The sequence below is a fragment of the Mastigoproctus giganteus genome, chromosome 11, assembly GCF_048544385.1.
Source record: "Mastigoproctus giganteus isolate SK-2022 chromosome 11, ASM4854438v1, whole genome shotgun sequence".
Classification (NCBI taxonomy): Eukaryota; Metazoa; Arthropoda; class Arachnida; order Uropygi; family Thelyphonidae; genus Mastigoproctus; species Mastigoproctus giganteus.
In genome coordinates this window covers 108234559-108261633 of record NC_143585.1, presented here as the reverse complement: position 1 = coordinate 108261633, position 27075 = coordinate 108234559, and the positions used below count along the sequence as shown (strand labels likewise).

The 27075-nt window shown below is 37.7% G+C and overlaps 1 protein-coding gene across 2 annotated transcripts in view; it reads left to right on the top strand.

Moving 5' to 3' along the window:
* Nucleotides 1–27075, top strand: part of LOC150078341 (complexin-like) — a 312284-nt gene that overhangs the window by 41389 nt on the left and 243820 nt on the right. Inside the window, exon 1 of one of the 2 annotated variants that reach the window (XM_090384702.1) lies at nucleotides 24397–24493. The exons of the other annotated variant lie outside the window; for it this stretch is intronic. The gene's annotated coding sequence lies outside the window, so the exon portion shown is untranslated. Of the gene's footprint in view, nucleotides 1–24396; nucleotides 24494–27075 lie in introns of those variants that run through there. 2 annotated transcript variants of the gene reach the window in all.

The window sequence follows — 27075 nt, the reverse complement described above, 5'->3', positions numbered from 1 at the left end:
TCGTAACAAATTCACTTTTCTGCTAATGCTTCTGCAGCCTCTTTGCTTCTTTGTTATTGAAATGCTAAGAAAGCATTAGAATAATAAAGGAATTCTCCATAAATAAGGAACATCCTTACTCCAAGCAAGAAAATGAACACAACTTATAAATTCAGATGTTTTCTGCAGAACGTAAATTTATATACGCGCGCAGACATCTTTCCGTATTTATTAAATCACTAAGGCACAACTATAGATAGAATTATGAAAACGATATTGGAACATTACTTTTGAAGTTTTGACAGTTTTGTACTAAATCTCGTGTCTGTAATTTGATAACAGGGCATTTTGGCGTTTAGTTTCTATGTTGGGGATACTTTAGTCCCTCCAGTAGACCGACTTCGACGTTTCGGCTGATGTCGACATTACAAATGACTCCATTATGCGCGAGACCCGACCTCAATAATTTAATTTAATCATCCGAACGAAGCTTTGCTATGAGAACGAAGCAAAGGCAGACAGATGTGCTCTAATTTCAATTTTATTTCATTGCAAATTTTCTCCTAAATATTTTTCAAAAATCCTCCCCATTCTATATGCACTTATTTTTGCAAAATGTCAACGAGTAGCTTGACTGTAAACACAAGAGTGATTGTCTGCAAAAAATGAACACTAAATATCTGACGAAAAATTAATGCTAATTAGAGTTATAGCGAAAAAGGGGCGATTCTGCTGCCTGAGTACAAAGATATCCTGACAATCAAATAAAAATAAGAACGAAACTAAACTAAAGCAACGTTCGTCCTCAGCAGTGCAAACGCCCAACTTCCTGTCTAAGGGGACAACGCCCCTTCGCATCCACTTCCACAAAGGCAGGGGACCAACGAGCACCACTTCTCATTGGGTGAACTTCCACACCTGTGAACTCCAAATGGATCATATTTCAGCGAATGATCTGTATTCTTCTGGATACGATCCAATCGGATTTAAGTCTGGTGATCTTGCAGACCATGGCAGTCATTGGATATTTTCAATTTCAAAATATTCTTCAACCACTTAAGTTCTATGTGCAGTAGCGTTGTCGTGCATGAAGAAAATCTCGGCCAACCGCACCTCTAAAAAGTCACACATAGGGATCGAGGATCTCTTCTCGGTACCTCTGCGCAGTTACGGCACCCCTATCCTCGTTGTCTCCAGGATGAAATAACGTCTAGAATCTGTTTGTAGGCTAAAACGGGACTCATCAGAGAACAGAACTGTACTCCATTTGTCAAGGCTGCGAGTTGCATTTTCATGGCACCAGTTTCTATGCGGTGGTTTGGGGTTAATGGGATACAAACCGCTGGCTTCCTTACGTATAGTCCACTTGAATTGGAAATGTTGAAACGCAGCAACCTCAAGAGACAGTTGATGACAGAACATTGTATGTAAACTGCTTCATTAGTTCGGCTCGCGCACAGGAGACTTTTGATTTTGTCCTGTGTGCGGTGACCAGTTAACCTGGGTTCTCTGAGTGGTGTGTTAGTCGAAATGGTTCCTTCTGTCCGATGCTGAAGGTTTTGATGTTTTCTTACGAATGAGATCATACTTCTGCGGTCTCAGTCATAGAGTACGTATCTTCTTCTTCTTGCAGGACTTCTCGTTTCTAATTTTGTTACACCGTAGCCACTGATTGATGGCTCCACTGAGGATACTGCAGCGCTTCTTAGAAGTCCATCGTACACGTGATTCAGTACATAATGAACTGCTTCTTTTCCACTAGCGACATGTAAATATCGTAACTCTGGAGTTCTTCAGAAATGGTAATGCAGTGTATACAAGCCACAATAACTGGTGAAATTCACAGTAGAAGCCATTAGCCGCTAAGGACATTAATGAATAATGGAGTGAAAGTGTTACCAAGCTACGTACACGTGGCGTGTAATTTTTCTGGTGACAGGATGAAATTAAGACCTTAACTTTGAAAGATCCGAATCTGCATTATAAAGTTTACATTAAACATATTTCGCTGCATAAATTTGATTTATTATTAAATTCCTTTGAATCGATTTTACTTTGAATGAAGCTGTTTAACTCGTGAAATTGTATACACCATGAGAACAAAATTCAAACAGGTGAAATTGAAGACTTCAAAAGAATAATATCTCGATTTTGAAATGCATCTCTCTCTCTATCTCATAGAATTTCCATATTTCCATTAAACTTTATTTAAATAACGTTCTAGCTCTTTGCGGGTCCCGTATAGAATTTTAGCATTTCTATTTCAGTAAAATGGATAAATATCTTTTAAAATTCACCAAAAGTCATCGAGAGAAAGCTCAAAAAACCTTTCGCTTGAAGCAACTTTTGAAACTTGCCAATACCTTTCTCGAAAGCAGTTTTCAGATAATACAATGCTCAATACTTCTTGGGGATTAGAATTCTCTCTCTCTCTGCTCCGTGTCTCAGATTCCTCCAAAGGTTCAGAATCCGACTGGCGCAGGACATAATAGGTTATCTAAACTGTGAAGCTGTTTCTTTACCCACGAGGCAGCAGTGAGTCATTCTGATCACGCGTCCGAACATTTCTCCTTCTAAATACATTAAGGCGGTGGTAATGTTTTCTGCGCTCCCAACGCCTTACTCGGAAGCTTTTCAACTTTTAGCTCGGAATTGTAAATAAGTTTTCTGCAACACGCCGAAAAGAATGGCAAATCGTTTACTCATTAAATACAAATTTCACTCAACGCTGTAGGGGAAAACGAATTTTCTATGAGTGTTTTATGCTTACTTTTATGTAATTGTTTAACATATTTTCTCCTCGTCATTCGATGCCTCGCTCCATTAGAAAATCCTGGATATTCCGAACTCTTTCTTGTCTTCAATGTTACGAATTGGATTCAGCGATAAATTTTCTTTCATAGAAATGCTTTTATTATTATATATTGTAAAAGACTGGCTGTTTAGTATAGTTATAAATGAGATTAAATAAAAGTATTGTTATTTTTAATCGCTGGAGTTGTCCATATTATATATCTGTGGAAGTTTTTGTTCAGGGACTGAAAAATCCGAAATGACTCGGGGGGGGGGGATGGATCCTATTTACTCCGCTTGGGATCGACTAACTACAGCTTTGATTGAAGAGAACTTCAGAAATTCCTCCATTCAACGACGGGAGTCGAACCCAAACTTCGCATATTTTCGAGTGCAAATATGCGAAGGACAGTATAAATGAAATGTTTAAAACAGGTACGTATGCTCATGTATCTACTTGACCCTCAAAACCATAGTCCAAAATGTTATATGAACCTCTTCGATTTTAAGCTTACAGAGCAATGAGCACTTCAACTTATGCAAATGAAAAATGGCAAGAAATCGCAGGAATTGGGAAAAATCCTACGAGCTTATAATCAGGAAACCAGCAATTTATGGAATTCAAGATCCTGTTTTATTCTCGATTTTAAATGGCCGAAACACCTGTTCTGGTTAAGTGACACTGATTCATTGAGGATTCCCTTTAATTCAGACAGATATCTGTGTCCTGGTGAAATGTTGAACATAATGGTTGAATTCAAAACAAAAAGTCGCTAAACTTTTCTGTTCACGTTATTTTTTCAACTCTTTTGATATTTTTTACCACGTTGCTCAATTCCTGATTATGCTGTCGCCACCGCCTTGACCACTTGACGTGTGTGTCACGAGTTCATATTCCAATTGAAGTAATTCGCCTCGTCTTATGCAACATCGAAAATGTCATCCGTCTGATCCTTCAATTCTAATCTTTTCATTACCCTGTACCACGAAGGCATCGTGACATTTCGAAAGCACGTGCAACCATACCGTCGGCATCTTTTACAGATCTTGTTTATGTCTCATGCATGAGCAGTCTGCATTATCCATCTTCTTGTCAGCTGCGCAATTCGCTCAGTAATTGGGATCTCTTACTCAGTCGCATGCGCAGTAGAATTGCTTTTGCGCCAAAGCGACTAAGCCCAAGAAGAATGAGTTAGTCCTGGTCTGTTCTTGCACTAATATAAATCAATTAAGTGAATATCGGTGTTTAAAGTGCTTGCAACTGTAGAATTCCCTATGCTGTATAACTATACGAGTATAGCCATTACAGCATATGGGGGGGGGGATCTACAGTAGCTTCAATTGCCTTATTCACATGTTTAGTAGAGGACGTGCTATTAATTACTAATAATTTATGCCGTTTACAGATAGAGGATTTACGAAATACTGTACTTGGATTCGTGTTCTGTTTCTTGAACCTAAACCTTCCGGTTCAGAAGAATTGACCAATTACAAGCAGTTATATTTGTGCCTGTTACTTTGAGCTCATTAGGCATAACTTTGACTTTAACCCGGCAGGGTTTAAGGTCTGGGTTATTCCTACAATCGTAACAAACACTGTGGCTTGGGGATTGAGCAGCCTCTCTGATTTATTTCGTATTTTTTTGAATTCTGCGTGCAATGTACCAATATGACTGACCTTTTACTATTGAGAGTAATTTTTCGTGTTTTACTGAATTTTAAAAATGTTAATGAAACTAAACTTTTATTAATTCTGCCGGAAGAACAAAATCATAAACAAAGTATAAACACAAAGCTATTAGTCTCTTCCACTGGATATACTGATGCAATTGATTAAACGTAGAGTACGTATCTTCTTCCTGCAGGATTTCTCGTTTCCAATTTTGTCACACCGTAGCCACTGATTGATAGCTCCACTGAGGGTGCTGCGGCGCTTCTTAGAAGTCCATCGTCCACGTGATTTTCAGTACATAACTAACTGCTTCTAGTGCTTCATAATAATGCTAACTGACATAATCAGTTTCAGAAGGCCTTAGTTGAGCTTGTACTGTGCATCACCCCTCTCTATCTTTCTCTCATTTAATTTAGATGTATTTGACCCGAAACAAAGTAAGTTGTATAACTTTGCATTTACCATCAGATTAAAATTAAATAACAAAACTGGTAGGGGCTGTCGATTAATCAAAGAATACTGGGTGTCTAATTATTATTCGCACCTGCATCATATGTCTGCATCCAAGTTTAGAAAACGCTCTAGTAATTCCTTGGTTATGTCCCTATCTTAAGCGTCGTTGGCGCGTTATAGCCTAGGTTGCTGGTGCGCCAGTAAACCCAAAATCAAATCAAACCCTATCATAAGCGAGCATTCAAAACAATTGGAGAACAGCTGCCTTGATGCATGTCGATATCTGGGAAGAACATCTGTTGTCCCACAAGACATTTAAATGGTTAGTTTCGTCTTTGACGTTTCAACTTTTCTGAGCAAACTATTGACATTTTTACCTTGATAGCACAACATTCGTGGGAAGGTCGTAGGATACAGTTAGGGGCAGTGAGATTAGGTAGGCTTCGGTAATAACAGCTTTATGTAAACACAAATGACACTGTAAGATGGCAACGGTAAAGATGCCAGACGAGAATTTCTAAGCAAAACTAATGGCGCCTTCTTAAACTTATTTCAAAATGGTGCTCGAAATAAAATTTTCCTACGTTAGGGTATCCCCGAATCTTCTCCCGTGCACTGTAAATTTCATATGTAATTAATTACAAACTTCAAAAGGTCTGTTTATAGTTGGAGTCTGGAAATAAATGGCAAAGTGAAATAGAATCATCACTGTAATTAATATTCCATCATATCCTGTACACCTTCCCTTAAATGCAAGATATTAGTAAGAATGCAAGCAGAGATGGTTTTATAAGCTTGTTTCCTTTGGAAAGGATCTGAAAGATCTTGACTACAAGTATTTTTATTCGTGTGAAATCTGATTTGCTTTTTTGCCTTGGATGGTGTTCCCAACACCAGTTACAGATAAACGCTGGCTGGAGAATAATTGAAATTGTATCTTTTGCGTCATAGATGAAACACCTGACTCTTATTGGTCAGTTATTTAAAAATCTGCTATGAGACCAGCGCTCTAATTTATGACAAAAATATTTTATAATTGCAGTCATTTTGTCCATTTTATATCATATTGTGGACAAAATAACGATCTGCTTTTAGATACCAAGCAGTTGCCCAATGGACTGTCAGACGAGTTAAATATTATACAAACATACTGGCTCACCTCCATATTTTTTCTCATTTGTGACCTTGAAAAGGGAGGGGCTCCTGCAACACCTTTTAGATCCTTTCTTGGAAGCTTTTCAAGGAGTTTTCTGGTTATTTCGAGAAACCCATTACAAAAGAAAGTTTAAAGGTTGGCAGGTTTTTGTCGAAAAGAGAACTCGACAACTAAACAAACATTAGTGGGTTTTTGATTCTTCAAAAAATGGTCAAAGAAATGGAACGGAACACGTATGCCATTCGCGGAACTGTTTGCATTAGATAAAACGTTATAGCGGGTAAGCACGCACTTAAGGTCGCACGCAAAAATTCAGAAAACTCACACGAACTCTTTCCCGACATCTTTATGATACCCTCCACATGCCTTCTTTCAAAAGTAGCACAAGACTTTATGATATGATGTAGTAAAATCACCATGTCTGCAAATAATATTGATCACTTCTGAGTTTTGCTTTCACATCCCACCAATCCAACAAGGATGTTCACATCTGGCGTGCAACTTATCTGAAGGTTTGGGAAAAATAATTTAAATGATTTTAAATTGTTTCCCATAAATATTGGCGTTTCTTTTTCACTTATTGCTTTCTTAGTAATCTACTATCGAGGTACTTTTTGAGATGTTTTCAAGCAGACTGAGTCAGCTCGTCCCAAATTTTTTTCCCCTTTTCTTCATATCGCAATCAGACAAACCGACCTTAAAAGTTATACACAGCACTGTCAGTTGTCTTATAATCTAAGGCAACTTAAACATTTTCAAAATCCTGTTATTTTCTGTGGTGAAATTTATTAAATCATATTTCACGTTATTATTTATAATGTTAGACATCTATTAGGCTTTTTGCTAAGAAAATTTCATAATAGTGGGTGAAAATGCGAGCATTTTAAAGAGAACAAATTTCTTCTCTCTCATCGACTGTTTCCTGAAATGTAAACCTGTAAGTTTAGCGAGTTTCATTGCATCGAGAACAATTTCTGACTGAAATATTTCAAACTGCTACGTAACTCAATAAAGGAGGAAATGCAAGTCTTAAGATCAGCTTTCCTGCAACATAAATATTAAAACAAAACATGGCTTCTGCTTTCGGTATAGATCTGAAAGATCTATACAGAAATGCGGTGGAAGTGCACTTTGCCTCGTATCACTCTGTTTTCTGATATTGCTGAGTAGAAACTTGTCGGTCTGGCTGCAATTCTTCTGTTTCTGCAGCGCTATTAAACAAGGATATAGTGCTGATACTTAAGAAAACAAATGCGAAACAGAAATCAGCAACATACACACGAGTGTTAATTTATTAAGCACTTGAACTGTTACCAACAACCTTGAGTTTTTGCGAAATCGAGAGAATAACTTAAATTTTACTTTCACTGCTGGTAGATGAAAGTTCGATTTGTTTGTTTCTTAGTGAGGATAGAGTGCAGGATAAAAGTCGAAGTATTTTAAAACCCTCTTAGAAACACTCAAGGGAAGAAAATTCGTAAGAACATGGATGGGATACAGTCCTAGATTGTTTTCATTTTACTTCCTCTGTGAACAAAAGAAAAATGTCCATTTTCTACGGGTAAGCAAAGAGGACAGTGTATTTCTGTTTGGCGTAGTTTGTCATACACGCAGGAGCAACCAAACTTAAATGTAAGAGGAATTTGTTCGGAAAAAAAAAGGTTTAATATACAAACTAGCAGAAAATCAACTGCTGGAAATCAACTCCTTGTCTGTTAGTAAAAAACCCATAAGAATTCAGAGAACACTAAAAGTGACGTGTCCTGTTTTTTGAAGCAGGTTTGACGGCTGTTCGGTGTGGAAATTGAAACTGGAGCTATCCCATATCCTCCACAAATTGCTTTCGTAAGTAACTAGTTTCTTTCTAATAAAAAAGTCTACAACAGAAAAAGTTTAATTAAGTAAACAATTAACTAATTATGTTGTCTTCGGCGATTATGGCAAGTTAAATTAAGGATGTGGGATTCGTAGGGTTAGTATTACAGTAATCGATGATGGCACGAAGTGTTTGGACAGTTTATCTACGTCAAATGCGAGGAAGGTACTTCAAACTGTCAGCGAGAAAGTATCCGCTATATTATGCAGGGAGTCTTCTTTTCACTGGAACGGTGAAATACCTTAAGTTAGCCCCTATATTCAAGTGCGTCCATGACTGTAACTCTTAGTGTGCTCACTTGATTTTAAAACATTATACGTGTTAAGAAACATGCAAAGTGCAATCTGTAAGAGTATTCTTCAATGTATTAAATCTTAGAGTCACGTATGAACTAGGGGCGAGGAGGTAAAATTGGTTCAAGGTGAAAAAGACCTTTAGGTTTCAATGATTTGAAGGCTAAGAATGAAGGGAGAAACTGAAAATGCGCAAAGGATGCTTATGTAAACTCCAGAAGGAAGGAGGTGAAATCAGATTGGTCCACTTGATATTCGATGGTTCAACTGTTGATGATTCTGCTCAGGTAGCTGACAAACTGAATGAGTATTTTCATCTACAGGGCAGATGGGAGGTCACTCCATATTTTAAATTGTTATATTTCATAAAATATACAAAATAGCACAGCACACTTTTTTTTTTTCTGATTTGTAGCTTATTGTTTGCATTAGTTCCCTGAAGGTTACAACTCGATGAGATTCTCAGCATTTTCCACACATTTTTTTAAACGGGCAGGAACATTTTCTGGGCCATTCCTTAAGAATTGGACAGGAACACGGGAGATGACCGACGGATCTTGTTTTCAAGTTCATCAATATTCTTAGGTTTACTCTTATACACTTCTTTCTTGGCCCATCCCCATAAAAAGTAATCAAATGGGGTTAAGTCTGGACTTCGTGCAGGTCATTCTATGGGTCCCCAACGGCCTATCCAGCGTCCTGGGAAATGCTCATGAGCCACTCCATAACAGTCAAAGCAAAATGCGGGGGAGCACCATCTTTCATAAACATCAACTCTTGAGTGTTTCCCCATGCAGAAATTGTAGGCGACACAAAATTTTTCAACATTTCTAAGTTTCGTTCACCGTTCATGGTGTCTCGTATCAGATATGATCCAATGATATGAGAAAAAGTTATACCGCACCACATCGTAACTTTCGGCTTGTTCTGCATTCTTTCAACCGCCTCCTGGGGATCTTTATTTGCCCAATAATGACTGTTATGTCGATTAACAAATCCCTCCCCCCACTACATGAAACACAGCCTCGTCTGTCCAAAGAATGTTTTTGAACAGGTCTGGAAAATCTTCCTCTCATGTGAGCATCTCACAAAATTCAACACGCCTGTGTTGAATTTTGTGAAATGTATTGAATCTTCTGGGAACAATTTCTGCACATAATGTGGCTTCCGTGGTCGATATTGTAAGTCTTTATGGAGAACACGCACAGCATCACGAGTTAACCCATACTCTCTTGAGGTCTGCCATGTGGATTTCGAAGGGCTTCGATCGAAAATCTCTTTCAGCTGATTCACATTTTTCTCATACCTTGACGTCGAAGGCCACCGCATCTCTTCCTGTCCACTACACTACCAGTCGTCAATAACTTTTTGTGACAGTTTTTTATTGTTTTTGGATCCAAAACAGCATGCCTGCCACGTTGACTTCTCCACCACCGTTACACTTGGACAACTGACTGCCACACCTCATATCTGGCGGCACTTTTAGCTCCTTCCTCAATGGATACTACACCGGCCATTTCTATGGGATTTCACAGGGATCTGAAACAATGAAAACAGCATAAGTAATGATATACAAAACACAATAAAACAACATACAGTTAATTTCAATACATGCATTAGTTTATCGGATATAGAAAAATGGGGAGTGACTTCCCACCCACTCTGTACATTCACACATGAGGAGAATGCCAGAAGTTTACAAACTGTAACAGGGAGATAAAGGTTTTGGTAATAATTGAGAACAAAGTGGAAGAGAAATTATTGAAGTTAAACATAAGAAAGACACCTGAGGTGGATGGGATCTATTCATTTATATTAAAAGAGTCAGCAGTGGAAGTAAGCACACCCTTAGCCATGATTATGAGAGCATCCTTGGACTCAGGGGAGGTCCCCTTGGAATGAAGATGTTAAAATGTATCCAAAAATAGCAAAGGTGATCAAAGGGTGACACGAACCAATACTGTACAGACCTGTTAATTTAACTTCTGTTCCAGGGAACGTAATGGAGTCACTGGTTAAATATGCACTGCAGGATCATCTAGACAAGATCGCAGTTATAGTTCAGACACAGCATGGGTTTGATAAGGGTAAGTCTTTTCTGGCCAATATGAATGGATAATATAACGTGATCACAAAGGAACTGGATGCAAAAAATAATTTTAATGCCATATACTTGGATTTTAGGAAAGCTTTTGATACTATTGGGCATGGAAGACTACTGTACAAATTGGAGCAGTACGGCATTAAGGGCAAGTTTCTGCTATGGATAAAGGGATGGTTGAGTGGGAGAAGACAGAGAGTGGTAATTAATGGACACTGCTCTTCGTAGACTAATGCTGTTAGTGAATCCCCTAGGGTTCGGTGTTGGGCACATTGTTGTTTTGTATATTTATCAATGATATTGATGAAGGTGTATCAGGCTTAATGCCCAAGTGTGCAGATGATACGAAGGTTGGCAGGGTTGTTAATGAGATTAATGATAGTACGCTATTGCAACAGGAAAAGTTGAGCCGATGGGCTGAGAGATGGCAACTGAAGTTTAACATTGACAAATGCGAAGCACTGCATTCGTGTAGCGGTAATCCCATAGTAACATACCAATTGTGCGGTTCTTCACTCAGAGAAGTATAGAATGAAAAAGACTGGGGGGGGGGAGTAATTGTGTAGTCAGATGTAATGATTTCTGAGCAGTGCAGGCAGGCTGCCAGAGCAGGTTATGTGGTATTGTCAATGATAAAGAGGAATTTTTCTAGCAGGGATAAGGAGGTGATTATCCTCTTGTATAAGGCAATGGTCATGCCATACCTTGCTTACTGCATGCAGGTCTGAGGCCTCATTTTAGAAAGGATGTAGAGCTGCTGGAACGGGTACAGAGGATGGCAAAGAGATTGGTGAGTGGAACAAAGGGTTTCTCTTTGTAGTGTCTGGTGAGACAAGAATGAATGAGTCTGGCTAAGTTCAAAACGAAACTGTATGGTTAGCTGGTGCGAATAGGAATAGTATGAACATCATGCTTCATTTTTATTTTATTGTTATTATTTCATTTTCTTTTATTTTTTTTTTTTTTTCGGCTGCGCAGACTACTAAACTACAATTACAATAGGGGAGGGACGAGATACACGACTGTAGTATGAACCCTCTTCCCACGTTGGCAAATATCTTCTAAAATATCTATTTATTTCGTATAAAGAGTAAATCATCGAAGTAGCTTCACCTAATTCGGTGATTTACTATGAATTAAAATGATGCTTTGTACCAACTTGTTCGTCTAGTAAATTTCCCCGTAGTCTGAGACTTTCTGTCTTAAACCCCCTTTTAGTTCATAGAAAGAGTGTTATAACTGTTCGTATTGTTCATGGGTCATTACATTTTGCCTTTCTTAAAAAATAAAATAGATTGGAATTTTGATAACTCTTTTAAGTACTGACTATACAGCAAGTACCACACAGGAATTTAATTCTGGGGGGAGGGGAATAACTTATGGATTTTTTTTATACCAAAGCTGCTAAAGCTATGAAGAATAAGAGTATTGTGTTTGTAAATAATTCGATTTCATTCTCCTTCCTCCCCCACCCTTTCAGTTGCTTGCGTTGGTCGTGAAAATCCTTAATCTTTCCCCAGCTCGATTAGTATTGCGCATGTGTGTTTGTGCATCTGGTTTCGTATGTAATTTGGTGAGGTTTGCAACAATATCATTTGAGTATCCAAAGGGGGGAGAGGAGACATTGGAGTGTATCGTCGAAGAGTTATGATTTTGGCGTGGACATTGAGCAGAAGGTCATTATCGAAATTTGCAGCAGTGTCAGGTCATACCCGATCGTTGACAAGTTGTGTTGGAGCATCTTGAAATGTGAATGCTGTGCTGTCCTTTGGTCACGTCATGTTGTTGCTAGTTTTCATCGTTCTGTGTAGATTTTCGTCTGTCGGACTATCGTTCTTGTTCTAGGGCATCAGTCATAAACACCTTATTAGAAACTTACTGAAGTTGAAAAGTTTACAAATCGAGACTAGTTGAATTCGATTATTGAGAGGCTCTGTGAGACTCCTCCAAGCTGATGTGCCACGTTCTGGTGATGGAAACGATATGCCTAATGGATCACTTTCTCTCTCGCTTAAGTATACCCAGTGGTGAATACTATAGAAGCTTTTTTTCTGTCAGTGGTAAGACAACTTTACAGTGCTGTTTTTTAAGATTTCGTCAATATTCAGAATGATAGTGGAAATTGTTGCATGTTAATGCAGTTGTTTAAATATAAATATGGTAATCATGCTTTGACGGCGTCTAAGATTGTTTCTATCAGCCATTTATATTTCCATGTGAATTCTGCCACACGATTTCTAGCTTATTTAGAAATAAAATTCCGCTAGTGTATGTTAATTTTACAGGAACTTCTTGCGTATATTCACCTGCCTCTTCAGTATTTTTAAAGCCTGTTTCAGCGAAGTCTGTCACTGCCCATTGCTTTCCTTTTCCCTTTTACACTGCTTAACTGAGTAGACGTATTCTGTATCACTCGTACTGCATTTTACTTCTCATAATAGAATTAGTATTTATACCCTTATAGCTTTAAAACGATGGATTTATTCTCTGATATTTATCAGCGCTTATAAATATGGCGTCGTTTATCTGTGAGATTTCTTACATCAGCCGGATCCAATGCTGATTACTTTACATTTCAAGAGATTATTTGCATGCTTCGAAATAAGTTGAGGCCGATAACTAAAGTATTGGTAAAGGGTTTGATTGATTGACACTTTTCTTTCCTTTAACTTCATTTTGTGTTCAGTATTTTGTTTTTGATATTGTGCTAATGCAATGATTTGTCAATTTAATTTTAGTTACTTGCTGGAATTAAATGACTGTTTTTCATATTTATTGCTGATGTAAAATGTAGATTTCGATTCCAAAATTATTTAGAAAGTTGCCTTTGTCATTCCTTGATAAAGTGAGTTTTTCCTTCACCACCAATAACCTTCCACTTTATTCAAATACATGACATATTTTTGTGCAGATATTAATCCAAAAACAGCGCATAATTATGCAATTCATTAATTACTTTTGCGATTATTGAGGTTAAGCGCTGTGGTAATATTAAACAGTGTTAATCGTTTGTTTTATTTTATAAGGGTGAAACGTTTTTTGATCAGGCAATTACCAGCCATTCTTAAATTATGCGACTTAGTTATAGAGATAGGGGTTAGCTCGTGTGACCGTTTCCTTTAGTTTTCTCAATGCTTTCTTTTATATTACAGTATTTACAAATCTTGCCTAAATAATAGAGGGAAGGTAATGTTCATAATTAACTATTGGACTATGGAATAAATCTCTTGGAAAACGCTAGTCCTGTGTGTGTGCTTTGTCTGAAAGTGATTCCTTATTGATTTCCAGCTTATTGAAGAGAACGAAGATGTTCGTGGGGAAGATATGCCGGAGGCTTGTTATCTGATAGTCTAGTGCGAAGAGGAACTGCAGAGGATCTGCAGGAAATGACATGTGGTCTTTGTGAATGAGGTTCTTATCTAAAGAAGAGCCCAGTAAATTCTTAGCATTAATTTCGGGAGCAATTCTAACCCTGAGGTTACCTATAGAATATAATCACTTTTAAATTCATAAAAACTAACTGAAGAATAATAATCCATTGTTTCAGATGGCATTCAAAAGTCAGTTCTGATTTCCCTGCTAGACTTAAGGAAGTCTAATTTAGTGTAAATGAAGCTGTATTACAGCTTCATTTACTTGAATTATTCAGCATACCAAAGTTTGATATCAGTGAAATACCAAAGATTTAATTCTGTGAGCGTACATTACCGAACAATTCTTCCAGAACAAACTGAACCGACTTCATTACAGGCAGAACGGAGAGGAAGCGGGAGTAGCACCTTTTTTTAGAACTGGTGCGGTAACAACCCTTCACTCAAGATCTCCAGCGGCAAATTAGTTCTGCGGAGACTTTCCTTTGGCTGTCTAAAACGCTCTGGTGTGCTACTGAATTTCAAGGAGAGAAAGCGAGCAGTGTAGTCTACGATATCACTGAAGTGTTATCGATAAGGAGTTCGAGAACTTAACCTACGCCGTTTAAGAATAGCTTTTTCCCATTGACGAAGTGTGATTATTGAAGAAAGCCGAATGTGATTTCGAACCCATAAATTTGACAGTTTCAAGCAATATTTGTAAATACGGATTTGTATTCTGATTTTATTCATCGTTTGTATTCTAACACGGTCGTTTTAATAGTCAAAGACAGGGCTTTTCTTTTAAGCTTTAGTATTTTGCTGAAAAATGATTAAATCGGTGTGCACTTTCTGGAAAGATGTCAGCTACCTCTCGAGCTTTCTATTTGTGTTAGATTATTTATAATTTGTATCATAACAGGCTGGGAAGCGTGGTTGGTTAAATGTTCATATCGGGATGGTAAACAAAAAAAAACTGAGTTTTCAGGAAGAAGCAACAACCCCTGCTTGACTAATTTTGGTGTGGTGTGCAAAGAGTCACAGAAATGTCTTTCATTCCAAATCAGAAGTATTTTTCTTTGGTCACAGCAACAGAAATAAAACCCCAGCTTTTTCTTTCCACAAGCATGAAAAACAGGATTTTTTTTTCAGAAGAATTCAATTCTAGAAATCTATTTCAAAACAGAATGATTTACGTATGACACAGTTAAGAATTCGGGATTAATAAAAGTAACTAAATCCACGTTAGATAGCATTAGTATGTAAAAATAAACATTCTTTGACTTTCTGTTTTCGGCTGTGGTGATGACATCAGTTCTAATTTTCTTTGAAAGCAGATTTTTGTTTTTACTTTACTCCATGTAAAAATTACTCTCGTTTTAATCTAATCTAATATAAATCTCCAAGTTTTATTGAAGAAACTACTATTACTAGTTCATACAATATTTGAATTCTATTTTGATTCATGAAATCTTAACTTTATATATTTTGATCATTTTGTGTACCCATGTGGACTGCTGCAGTTCTGTCGTGTTGCGGCTGAAATGGGAAATCTTTTCTTTATCTCTGTACTTCAGCTTCTATCCTCATGCGATTTACTACAAAAACTTCCAAAACTTTAGTGTGCTTAATGTACTGTAAGTTTTGAAAGTACGAATTCAGTTTATATGCACAACAATGCTCGAAAATATTTTGTGCACATTTTTTCGCACCCTTACTTGTAAGCTGTCGTGTTCACCTGCTGTGCCATCGTGTGACTGAGCAACCAACGTATTCTTCAGTTGAAATCCCTGAAAACATCGAAACATGATTTTGTAACAAAATAAATATCTTGGTTTTCTGCTTTCAGTAGTTTTTGATTTCATGAATCAAAATAGAATTCAAATATTGTATGAACTATTAATAGTAGTTTCTTCAATAAAACTTGTAATTTCTTAACTCAGTGCTCACTTTGAGTTGCATACCGATGGCTGGCTACCATCCACAATTTTTTTTTTTTTTTAAGGTTAAAAGAAATCAGACCAAAATGATGACTGTGAACGCCTATTCATGAAAGTGATTTAAAAAAAAAATGCTCAATCGGGAAATTGAAATATTTATCCCAATTTCAACAACAGATTTTGATTCTACGAATATTCAACTTCCATAAACTGAATTTTAGTTTATGGGTATATTTTTCCAGTGAGACGCCAGACATGTTCAGTGGGATTGATGTCTATTCCAAAAATCCTTTCTTTCGTTTTTCTTTCGCAGTATATCAGATGAAGTACTGCGGAGAAGTACGAGACTAGACTTAAAACTGATTCGTAATTTACTAAGCAATAGCGAATTGGTATTACTGTGAAAGAAAGCTTAAAACTTTCGAACAGGTTTCATAACGAAATCCTTCCGAAAATGACTTGCTGAGTCACTTAAAAATGCATCTTAATATCATATTCTTAAGTTCTTTTTAGTTAGTAGTTTCAAATGATGCAAGAAAGCAAGCTTATACAGTATAGTCCCCCCTTTCCCAACAAAAAACCTTATTTCACCTATTCCTTCTCACCGATAGTTTGTTCTTCCTTGAAGCTATTTAAGCTATCAGTTTTGACAACAGATGGAAGTCTGTTCCAGCAATTAACCACCCGCTGGGTAAAGGCAAATTTCCGCACATCTATTCTGCAACTGTTCTTCCTCAATTTGAATTTATGCCCCCTCAAGTGCATAATCTAAGCAAGAAAAAGAATCCCATCAGCATTCAAATCTCAATCGATGCACTCAATCCATTCAAAGCCATAAAAGACTTTGAATGGATTGGGACTCATCCATTCAAAGCCGTAACTCACATCATATTGCAGGAGACTAGTCGAGACGCTGCAATTTGCTGAACTTAAGCCATTCTTGGTAAGTGCCCCCCCCCTTTGTTCCCTTCACCAATCTCGTTGCCCTTCTCTGTACTTGTTCCAGAACCTCTACATCCTTCATAAATGAGGCTTCCATACATGTATACATTACTCTAGATGTGGCCTAACCATTGCCTTACACAATGGGTTAATCACCTCCTTATCGCCGGTAGAAAAAAATTGTGTATATTATTGACAAAACTCCATGAGCTGTCCTAGAAACTTATGGGAAGGACTGGAGTCTGGAGGACTTCACTAATAATGCTTGTCTGCCCTGCTCAGGCAAACTCATATCTGGCTGCATAATTGCGCCAGGTCTTTTTCAATTTCCACTACCCTGAGTATAGTACCACACAGTTTGTATAATCTGGAGTTACTGCTACCCAAATGCAGTATTTTGCATTTATCAATGTTAAACTTCATTTGTCATTTCTCAGTCCATCTGCCTAACTTTTCTAGATCCTTTGCAGTCGGCGCTCTATGGCCATAAATGACGATGCGCCTAATAAATTCCCAAACAAACAATCCTGTTGCAGTAGCATACCATCAGTACTGCCATTAACCACCCTACCAACCTTTTATATTATGTTAACTTGGACATTAAGCCTGATATGCCTCATTGGTAAATATAGAATTAATCGGTCAGACAATTTCCTATTAACGAACCCATGCTGTAGCTGAAAGTATAATTGCAGTCTTGTCCAGATGATCCTACGTTGCTTCTTTTACCAGTGACTCCATTGTTTTCCCTGGAACAGAAGGTAAACTAACAGGACTGTAATTACTTGTTTCATCCTCTTTGATCCCTCTGAATTGAGGATACATTCGTATATCCGCGGAGCTACCCATCTCCCCTCCCCCGAATCCAATGACGCTCTCATAATTATGACTAAGGGTTTTCTTGCTTCCTTCGCTACCTTCTCTAATATAATTGGATAGACCCCATCTATCCCAGGTTGCCTTCCTTATGTTTAACTTCAATTTCTCTTGCACTTTGTTATTATGGACTGCATTTCTCAGCACGATGCTATAAGTTCCGTTGAATTTTTTTCTTCTGTTCTGCCCAGAACATCAGTGGAGCGGTAAGCTTGATTGAGTGACCCCCACCCCACGAGATGTTGAGATTGTTAATCGAGCCTATAACACTGCTAACCGAGCCTGGCTCGATAGCCTCCTAATTTCAACACATGGGACTAACACGAAAACCTTAACGGCGTACTCACACTCATCCTGTTATTGAATTATCGTTTCTCCCGCCCAGAAATGACCATTTGTGCATCATGAATACTGTCAGCTAATCCCCCACAGGCCGAGTAAACTTTAAGTTGTCTGATGCTATCTCTTATTTTTTGTGACTAGCGCCATAGTTAAAAATGAACTGTTCTTTTGCAGTGTGTGTGCATTCGCTGCAACGAAGAACTTAGTTTTTAACTACTAATACACGAAAACGAAAAGTTCGACAGTGTCCAATTTAAACTTTTAATTTCTTTCTCGTCTTAATCTGCATTTTGTTCATCGTTCATCATTCCGTACGTTTTTAAAGTATCCTTAATAACAAATACCGCTAAACTTGAATTAATATTATTTTCGTATCATCGGACTAATTTAACCTTAAATTACGTTAGTCCAGGTCGATATTCCTGACGATTTTCAGGAATATCGCTTCCTGACAGACAGTTTGATACAATGGGGGATAAAATCGACCGATGTTTACCTATGAATTTGAAAGCTTTAAGAACAGTCTTTCTTCGAGTTACGTCTCATTTAGTTACCCCACTCTACTGACACTGCCTTGGGAACGTGTATCCAACCTCGCCTTAGAGTACTTCAGAATCCGGGTCCGAGAGTAAATAGCAATCCCAATCTGCAGAATCGGCTGCGGTTTCCCAGGATACCTTTATGAAGCCCGCCTTCCTGTCGCCCGAGGGTACATACTAATGGCGGGGATCTAGCGTCACGTTGCGTGTTTCCAGTATCTCCAGCACAGGGCACTTTCTTGGAAATTGACCAGTTCGTTTAGTGGAGTCACAGGAAGCTACGAGCTTATTGTAAAAGAAACTTTTATGGGAGGGTACACCAGAAAAGCGCACAGTTTATTTTAACCAAACAAATACGTTTGCCAATCGATGAACAAAATAAGCACATTATTTCTTTTGAAAGGCGTGGTGTGGTTGTGAGCGATTTTCCCTTCTGGTCAGTGTGCCTTTTTAATTCGTATGCCGTGATCAATTAAGCATTCACCTTGCAATGGGTTTGTTTCCTTCTGTTTGGTTCCCTTCATTGAAATACTATTTTTTTTTTTTTTTTTTTTTTTTTTTCCTGGCATCTTAAATTTATGAGATGGACACTTAGTTTTTGTAGAACTCGCAGAGGTTTCAGAAATTTAAAGTATGAAACTTAAAGTGAGGCTTATTCTTAGTCTACACGCATCTCGATCAATGGTATGATAATGTTTTAGACAAGTATGATGAAAAACTTGATCCTTTTATGTAAGTCTGCAAATGTAATTTGGGAAGAACGATACATCGTGATTATTTGTAATTAATTTAATTATAAACCACAGATTTCAGTGCTGGCCACATTGTTTTCTAGATTTATTAACGATATTGATAAAGGCATATAAAGCTTAATGTCTAAGTTTGCAGATGCACGAAGATTGGCAGGGTGGTTAATGGTATGCTACTGCAACAAGATCTAGAAAAACTAAGTAGATGGGTTGAAAATGGGCATTTTAAGTTTAACATTGACAAATACAGCGTACTTGATGATTTTGGTATCATTCTCCTCTACACTGATTGTCGTACCAACGGTGAGAAGTGCAGACAGGTTGCCAGGACAGCTGAAGGAGTTTTGTCAATGATATACAGGATTGTTTTGCTAGCAGGGATCAGGAGGTGTGCAAGGCAGTGGTTAGGCCGCATCCTGAGTACTGCATACAGGTCTGGAAGCCTCATTTTAGGAAGGACGTGAATCTGTTTTTTTCTTGTTAGGTTTCTGGAGTTTTCCATCAGGTATATCTTTCATCATTTGCATGATTCTACGAAATCAACTTCTGATATTATTCTATCATATGTACATAATTAATTATCTTTTCAATATAGAAATGTAGCGAAAATAAGAAATGAAGTTCACGATTCAAATTTAGGAATTGTGGGTTTAAAGCTTACTCATTTAATGATCCAAAATTCAAGTTTTAGTAACTGTTCAATATTGAACATACGCGTTTATTCCAATCAAGGAACTGTAGGACAAATTTACAAATCAACATAATGTTATTGTTGCCCGGTTACTTACATATAAAATATAAGTTTTCCTATGATAAAATTAAGCTAATTGAAAAATTTCTGCGCTTAATAAATACGTTTCTGGTTTAGAATATCGCCTGATTAATATTGATAGAGCGAAAGCGCCAATGTATTATTTCAATTGCAGTTAGCTAAAAATATAAGTGAGTTTATACGAATAGTAAATGCTCTTATTGTACTACATGCAATAGTTTAAGGTAGCTGTTGCCTTATCATTTGTGATTTCATAAAGTAAAACTTGTCATTAGTAAAAACCACGAATTTGATTACTAGAGCTAGGATTACTTAAAGTGTGTTAAGCATACTGAAACTCTTTTTTTTTATTTCATAAATCTCGACTTTTTGAAACAACGAATTTTTCTAAGGAATAGTCTATTTTTGAGTATTGATAAACTAAAGTATTACCATATTGCCAATTCATGTATATATAAATATTTCAGTGTTTTCTGCTATATACGAGCTAGGGTTGAAAAGTTTCTAGTGTCTCATAGAAGAAATGCTGAAAATAGTCCGATGGAGCTAAATTCAATGGGTAGGGCTGATGCTATAATATCTCGAACACACAGTCCTGCAGTGTTGCTCGAGTCGCAAACGCTGTTTGCGCTGGTGCATTGTCTTGATGATACATGACTCCTTTGGCCAATTTCCTTCACCTCTTGAGCGTCAATTCCTCCCGGAAATGGCTCAGTAAATTAGAATAATACTCGGCATTAATAGTGGCACTTCGTTCCAGAAAATCAACCATGATCATTTCTTCAGCATCTCAGAAAACAAATGCCATGACTTTCCAGCCGCCTTCTGCACTCGAAACTTTTTAGGAGGGGAGAAGAGGGATGCTTCCACTTTTCGATTGTTCTTTTGTTTCAGGGTTTCAGTGGTGCATCCATATTTCGTCCATAGTGTGACATACCATCCCGAGAACTGAGTTTCATTAGTTTTAAAATGCTTTACAATCTCATGGCAACACCTCTTTCTCTCTTCTTATTTGCATTCATCGCTTTAGGGACACTTCGAAGAAACCTTATTCGTTCCAAAAACTTTGATCATAATGTGTTATATCCATGATTTTCGTGTGTTCTCTGGTCTTTGTCCGGTTTGCTGGAGGAAAAACTACGAGATCGACTAATCAGCCTCGGCTCGAAAACATCCCATGACAGTTCCTAGCGTCATTGACGGAATTGAAGTCCCGGTCTTTGCCACCTCGTATAGAAAGAACCCTCGTTGCCAACGTTTTGGAACATATAGAGTCCAGTGGACACACTTTTTGGTCTGTTGGTAAAATATGAATATAAGGTTCGGATGCTAGAATTCACCTTTTACGATATTGACGTTCTTTCTTCTTCAAGAGGAGTGTTTCCATTTACAATGGGTTTCCTCAGCCTACAAGTTATTTCTTGTTAGGAATTTTTCCCGCCATAAAGTGCGATTCAGGGTGTCTTGGTCGGTTAAGCCTCGGGTTGTCATGCACTCCCGTACTGCACCCATCCATGTCCTCCTAGGTCTTCCTCTTCTCCTTCCAGGAGGTATCCATTCCAGGATAGCCTTTGGATATCTGTTTTCTTGCATCCGTTTTACATGCCCATACCATGTTAGACGCTTTTCTTTGATGGTGTCAATAATAACCTTTTTTCACTTCCATTTTTTTCCTTATGTCTTCATTCCATTTTCTGTCTCTTCTAGAAGTTCCTGCTGAGCGTCTCCAAAAATCCATTTCTGTGGAGAGCAATTTGTTTTCCGCTCGCCTATTCAATGTACAGGTTTCAGCTCCATACAATAGAAGACTTTGTACAATCGTTTGAAATATAAGTTTTATTTAGGATATTTTTGCTCCACAGAACAGAGTTTTTAACATGCCGATAGCCTTTCTGCCGTCTGCAATTCTCTTATTGATCTCTTCTTGGGATGATCCATCACTTTAAGATTGATCCCAAATATTTGAATTTATCGACTTTTTTGATTTTAAAACCTGCAACATTTAGAACGTGTCCTGGTCCTGAAGACAACATTTCAGTCTTGCTAAAATTGATTTTAGACCCCATTGTTTATATTCCTCAAACAATTGACGATATGCATACTTTGCCATCTTCTAAGTCTTGTGCTATCACCACCTGATCGTCTGTAAAAAGTAAATTTTGAATATAGGTGTTCTTATTAATCGGCAATCCCATTTTATTGCATTTTTTTTGACCAGGATCTTAGGCAGATGTCGATATAAATTTTGAAAAGTGTTGGTGACATGCAATAAGCCTTTTGAAATGTGGAATTCAGGTGGCAAAGCTGATCCCACTTTAATTCTGCATCTATTATTCCTGTAAATTGCCTTAATGTTAATCAGTTGTCCATCAATATTTGCCTCTTTCAGTGCTTCCCATAAGAGTTTTCTTGGAACACTGTCATATGTGTTTTCAAGGTCAATTAAAATCAAAGGTTTTTTTCCTTTGGCATTTTTCAAGGATCTGTCGTACTGTTCAGATATGGTCTATACATGACCTCCCGGCTGAAAAATCACTTTGTTCTTCTCACACCTCGATTCGGGCTTCTAAATGGTTCCTGATCCATTTTCCAAGGATCTTTAACAGCGGGTTCAGGACGCATATTCCTCTGTAATTTGAACAGCTTTTCCGATCGCCCTTCTTATAAATTGATGTAATATATCCTGTTATCATTTCTTTCGGTATTTCTTCTCCTCTTCCTCCATATTTCAGAAGTTCCATGTAAACTCCTCCAGGTGATTTGCCATTCCTTCCTTCCTTCCTTCCTTCAGCAGGAGTTCCACTTCCCTAACAAACTTTTAAGCCCGAGTCTTTTACGCCAAAATCCTCCATCGTCTTGAACTCTTCCCGGTCTTTTAAAAGTCCTTCATAGTACTCCGTCCAGTCTTTCAAAGGTATTAATTGCAAACCAGCGTTGTGTTTATTCTGTTTTCTCAAGTGTTTAATGACCTTCCACGATTCCGTTGATTGCTTGAAGCCCAATTTGCTATTAATAGTTGCGCATTTCCTTTCCCATTCTTCATTTTTCGCTTCTACTACCAACCGATTGGCTATTTTCTTTTTTTCAACATAAATGTTCCTATATGCATCATTCCTATCACCCAGCCATTTCTGATATGCAAGTTTCTTTTCCTCTACTGCAGCTCTTATTTTCTTTGTAATCCAGGTATTTTTTGGTCCTTGGCTCTTCTTTTTGTAGATTTCTTCAGTATTACCTTTTATCTCTATGTTAATTGCAGCATCCAGTCTCTGGGTGAAGTTGTTTCTAATGCTGTCGTCCTGGAGTAGGTCAACGTTAAATTGATCCACTTGTAGCATTTCTCCTTCCCTGCATTTTTGGTTGTCCACACACATTTTCTTAATCCAGTTCCACCTCAGTGTTGTTTTAACAAGAAAATGGTCAGATCCACATTTGGCTCGTCTATAAACTCTGACATCTTTCAATACATATGTCCCTGAATGTTTTGAAATAATGTCATCTATAACTGATCTAATTTGTCTTGTCTCCTGTGACCAAGGAAATAAAAAGGAATAGGCTCAAAAGGCCCACCTTTTTGAGCCCATTCCTTTTTATTTCCTGACGCATTGTCTGTAAGGGAAATCATTTCAAAGAGAAGAAAACTTTGAGCGCAATTGTCATAATGTTTTGCACATCAGCGCTCGTCAGTTCCCTGTTTCTCAAAGAAGAGGAATGGAAATGTTTGCTAGCTTGCTTGCTTTCAAGGATTGCATTGCACTTTAACTATTTATACAGCAAGTTTTGTTTTCAGTGAAACTCTAAGAGAAGGATAAAGTAAATAAACGCCTTAAGCTTCAACGGGTACCTGAATCCCGGAAGGTCCCAACTTGTATTGCCTTTTAATCACAATGATGGACTTCAGCCAAGTAAAGAAAGATATATTCGTTCTATTGAACTCCTTTGCGAGTTTTTAGTTCCCTTTTACTGATTTTTCTCTCCTGACAAAAATGGACCTACATTTGGAACTTTCATACAAAACTTAAGCCCGTTCCCAAGGGTTAGTGAAGGCAACAAAACATTGAGCTACTTCCCTGCCTCGATTCGTTTTGTTACCGAAGTGGAAGAAGCTCAGCTTTCTTTTTTTTAAAACCTCTACCTTCAAGAGAAACTTAAGAGAACATCTTCACGAGTGAGAACCATCTTGTTATTCCCCCCCCTCCCCATCATCACGTTCTCTGTTCTTTAGTCTCCAATAAGTAGTTTTCATGTTTCTGTGTGACTGGTTCAAAGTCGGCCATCTTACTAGATTCAATAAATGTTGCGGTTAGACGCACCTGTGGAGAGCGAGTTCAGCTCACTCACTAATGCTCCTGTCTGCTCGCCCGTTCACTCGGTGCGACGCTGCGCGTGACAAGAATGTTTGCCGAATCGAGAAAAATCGAGTGCACGCGCGTGACGTGTATCGCTGTCCGAATCTAATTGGTTCATTGATCCGATACAATTGGCTGACCGAGCACGTGCCTCGAACACAGCTTGGATATAAACAAGAGAACAAAGTGACAAGTAATAAAGAACACGGTTGCTAGGGAACGTGAGAAGCCAAATTCCATATGTTCTCTGCAGGTTTACGAAGGAAACAATCCTCACTCTTTGCGACAAAAGGCTTTTTGTAGTCGTTCAGGTAACGATTTTGTCCGTAGTATTAATTTTAGCGATCGTCCGTTATGTTCAACAGGTGTTGTTGGGAGGTGTGCCGATACAAAATGGTGGCGTGGTTTATGTGAAGGGACCGCACCTGCAAAAACATCATTATTGCTTAATAAAACATTTTTGTTAAATTCGTCAAAAAGAAGCGTCTGCATTTTTATTTTCTCCAACGCCCGTGTTGAAATTGTGTGGACTGGACTGTCAGGTAATTCGTTCCACGGGATTTGAAGCTTGATCTTAGAGTGGTGCCATTATCGTTTTAGTTATGTGATCAATATCATTTAATGTTCATTTTCAGATGATTCCAAACAGGACGTTGTAACTAGATGATAATGCATTGGCAAAGCTGAGAGTGCTAGCGTGATAAATCGTGGACGATTGATGATGTAGTGGATTCTTTACGTGACTAGTTTCGTCAATAAGTAAAGATTTTTTTCTTCTTCTATGTGACTCGTTCAACACTATCCATTGATCCAATAAATGTTGCGTCGTGGTGTTAATCGCGGATAGAAATCAACATTTTTACCACTGCTCCATTATGATCAACCAGATTTTTAAAAAATCTTATCTTAAGTGGATTTTGACAGTGAGCTATAAACAAGAATCTATATGTGAATTAAAAGAAGCGAAGCTCAAATAGTGTGGATCTGTGTGAATTTTCGTCATCCTTTTATCAAGGTATTGAAAACGTATTGTTAGCATTCAAATTAAAACTCAAACGTCTGACTTTCCCATTGATGAGGTGCCAGTTAGCTGGAAAGTGGAGGAAGTTTGCATATTTTGGTAAACTCGTGCTAGCCTGCGTATTTGGTGTTCCATACGTATTAGCGGATCTCGAAACTGGGATGCTTTTCTGATGTCCTTGAGACAGATTTCTCGCTTCTGGACTCCAAAGAATTTTAAGTCGACATATTCTTTTGGCTAACTATGTTTAATTGAATTTAAATAACTTAAAACGCTTAATTGAGTGAGAACGGGATTTTGTTCAGTCATCAGCGATGTGAAGTGGTCATTTTCTTTTTGATCGAATTGCTTCTGTCCTGATTTTCAAGACTTCCCACCTTCTCCATTCACTATTAGTTCTGGTAATCTATGAGATCGCTGTTTGGATCATTATTATTCTGTATGTTACAATTTTGATCCGTAATTAAATTTATTGTCCTAATATCATAAATCATTGTACTGATTTAAACCACATGCATCGAATTTAGACAAATATTGAGTAAGATAATTTAAAATTTGTGCGAGGCTACTTACCACGAGACTAATATATCGTGTCCGTGAACTCAGAGGTCGTTGGTAACGTAGTTATGATCGTGGTCCTTCCATTCAGTGTGAGTGTTCTTTATTTTCTAATTTTAATTGGAATTGCCATCTAATGATCTGATCTGAATTCCAAAGACACTATCTTAGAGATGGTAGGACTCGTTTTTTATGTTTTAGAAATAAAATTTACCATAGATTTAACTGAAGCAAGATATTTAATGCCTTACTATCATGAAATGAGTAGGCACATGATCTTTATACTTGTAATAAAAATGACTGCATACAAGGCCCCACTTTTAAATATAATTGCACATGTCTTCAGTAATCCATATCTGCAAAATAAAAGGCAAAAGTCACTTCCCCTGCTACGATACTTATTGCATATTGGGACAAGCTTATTAAGATATCCTACATTTGGCTCTTAGTTACAACCTCAGTGAAATCACGAAATATTTACATTATCCATTTAAGTAAACTGAAATTGTGCCACCAGTACAAAAGCGATTGCACTAACCTATGGATATCAGTCGAACAAGAACGTTGTTTGAGAATGTATTTCTCCACTTCGGTGGGTCATCCAATCCAGAATATCGCTGTGACTGAATCTTTAATCTCTTTACCGATTTAAGACTACTCAAGGTGTATTTTTGTTTTAAATCTCCTACTCTACATTAGAAGAAGAACATTAAATCTCCTACTCTACATTCTCTATAGCAGAAGACTACTATAGAGAATTATACAAGGAACGAGGGAATGATACCAGCAGTGGGGAAGATGGATTGCAAAGCAGCAACACATACGACATACCCGATATTCTTCCTGATGAGGTAGAACATGCATTGAAGAAAATGAAGGATCGGAAAGCCCCGGGGGAAGATGAAGTTACTGTAGAGTTGTTAAAATTGGGAGGAAGAGACATAACACAAAAACTGGCAAGGCTCTTCACAAAGTGCATTAGAAAAGGTGTGACGCCTAAGCAGTGGAATAATGCAATCACAGTTTTGCTGCATAAGAAAGGAGATAAATCAGAAATTGGAAATTATAGACCAATTAGCTTGTTATCCCACATCTACAAGTTGTTCACAAGGGTCATTACTAACAGATTAGAAAGACTACTTGATGAGAATCAACCGAAAGAGCAAGCTGGCTTTAGGACAGGATTCTCAACTATGGATCACCTTCACGTAATATCACAGCTAATCGAGAAAGCAAATGAATATAAAACACCATTATGCCTGGCATTTGTGGATTATGAAAAGGCATTTGACTCCATACAGCATAAGGCAATGT